Consider the following 2,500-nt stretch of genomic DNA (forward strand, 5'->3'; position numbering starts at 1 on the left):
ATGGACTGCCTTTTATACGGCATGTTCGTAATGAAGCTTTAACGCAGGATGTCTCTTTGGTACATCATGCCTATGTCTTAACCAACATCACTTATTTTAGATGACAATACCAAATTCCATGTGACACAATGTTGTTGACAACGTTTAACTCCCTCTTCCTTCTTCCAGTATGACTCCACATTATGTCATACAGTACATCCACCCCACTGACAGGCAATGACAGCAGCTGCATCATTCTCGGTCGATCTGGAATTGATGCCGGGCGAGGCATCAATGCGTGTGCCGTCCCTTGGATGGCTGCTAAACTGGGTGTCTCGTCTTTCGGCATTCGTCGTTGGACGTTAAATATCCCAAGCCGTCCTTTGCGAAGATGCTGGTCTGACAAATGAAACACCTTTTTCAATCCTGGCAAATCTCAGTCTCACTTTGTCACTCCAGCAAGATCATCAAACGAATCCAGCTATAGATGTATTTCCATGCTGAACCACTGCCAGAGGTTCAGTCGCTTCAAAAATCTAGGCCTCAGCCTTCTGGAGACAGTTCAATTCGATTCTTCACAGAGCTTCAAGCAAGCGGTGTACCACCATCTCATCATCCTCCATCACTATCCACAATCTTTTCTACCCCCATGAATCCTGCCCAAGGAAACTCTCTTCCTTACATGTTACCATGCTCCCTCCCCTTCTTTCTCTCCTTGTGTCCAGTTGTTTCCAACTGTGGCTCCGCACAATCAGTACATGCCTTTTCCCCCTCTATCAACTCAGTGTTCGAAGAGCCTCGATGTTGTATACAAAAAAAACCGAGTTGTGAAAGTAGATAATATCCAAGGCCTCTTTGTGCTTTAATAGCAGCCTGGATCCTGACTCCATAAACATCTGCTACCAGTCTTTGTTGAGTTGAAGGTGGAATTTTACACCATTTCGATCATTTCATGTTCGAGTTCTTTCAGGTTTTGTCATAATTTTGGTCAAGCCAATAAATGGAATTCCACCATATCCCACCACCATGACACTTCAGCAATGCGTACCTGGATTCATCACATCGCAAAACCGGTTATCACATTTAACGAATGAAGGATACCCATTCACTGCATCATGATATGCATTGCTCTGCAGCAGTAAAACTGATAAAAGCATCAAACTGCAGCTGCTCTGGTGTAGTTTTCGATGGAACACCTACCTTGATCAATTGCACTGCTATTTGCGTGACATCATATTTACCAGGTGGGTTGACAGCCTGTCATCCTTCCGAGATCAGCAAAATGAGTTTTATATATAATATATATATATATATATATGTATTTCACCAACCTCAGAAAGATGACAGGCTGAGTCAACCACACCTTGTATTAATTCAGCAGCCAACAGGGCTCAAACTCAGGACTCTAAGATCCCAAGCCAGCCACCCGAACCACCAAGGTTTTAACTTCATCCCGTAATGTGGAAAAGAAGATTTTCCTCTCCATGGGATCACTTGGTGCGTATACATTATGGATAACAATCTTTTGAGTGTTGTAAAGAAACTCTACTGATATCAAATGCCCTTTGTAGATTTCTTTGAAGGAAACCTGGTGAGCACACAAACTGTGACTTCGGCAGATGGCAATGCCGGCTCGAGGTGTAGGAAACCCGCTTAACCACCACCGCCCTTAATAGTTTCGCCCAATCAGCTACCTGAGTATTCATGGCATGGGTTTCTTGTAATAAAATAATGTCAGCTTTTGCTTTCTCGATTGCTTGAAGGGTTTGTACTTTCAGTAAGGTGGAACGACCTCCATTTATATTCAGAGATACAATGTTCAATTCCATCATTGATTATTTTGTGGAATGAAGTCACCTTCCTCATTTAGTTCCTTGTTTGCCTTTGTAACAGCGTTTCTTAAGCGCTGAAATTCAGGTTCCTTGAGGTCCTTTCCTTGCAGCAAAGGCTTTTCAGCTGAAATGAAGGCCAGAATATTGGGGAAATGATCTTTGATTCGCACGTTGCGTTGTCCAAAGGTTTCTTTCAGAAACCTAACAATATTTTCTTTAGCCACTTCAGAGTGCTCATCTTCCTCTTGAGATGCACTCAAAGCTTCTCGCAAAGGAGAAGGAAGGTCATCAGCCATTACATCTGGTTCATCGTGGTCGGTTGATTGTGCTTCAGCAGCTTGCTTTGCTTCTGTGCTACCTGCTCGATCATCGTCTACTTTAGCCTCCTCATCCTCAATCTCCTCCAGCGGGAGGGTGGAGACATTGCCATTAATATCACCATCAATGATCAACTTGCTTTTGCAGGTTTTATGTCTGCTTTCAGAAATCTCTGTTTTCATCGTGAGCAGGTGGCATGATCTCAGCCCTACTCTCCCCACTTTGCTCACTATCAACATCATTGGGATTATTTTCTGCTTGTACCACCAACACCTTGCTGCCCTTATCCTCCTTTTCAGTATTTAAAAATGGACCTTTTCAAAGGCTTCCGTAAACATATGTCAACAATCATTTCCTCTGCAGGCTGTGGC

General features: G+C 43.3%; 1 protein-coding gene across 3 annotated transcripts in view; it reads right to left on the reverse strand.

Moving 5' to 3' along the window:
* Window positions 1-2,500, reverse strand: part of LOC147019606 (SLIT-ROBO Rho GTPase-activating protein 1-like) — a 189,221-nt gene that overhangs the window by 107,635 nt on the left and 79,086 nt on the right. The window lies entirely within an intron of this gene.

Source organism: Eptatretus burgeri, chromosome 9 (assembly GCF_056783735.1).
Source record: "Eptatretus burgeri isolate ZD-2024b chromosome 9, Ebu_testis_v1, whole genome shotgun sequence".
Classification (NCBI taxonomy): Eukaryota; Metazoa; Chordata; class Myxini; order Myxiniformes; family Myxinidae; genus Eptatretus; species Eptatretus burgeri.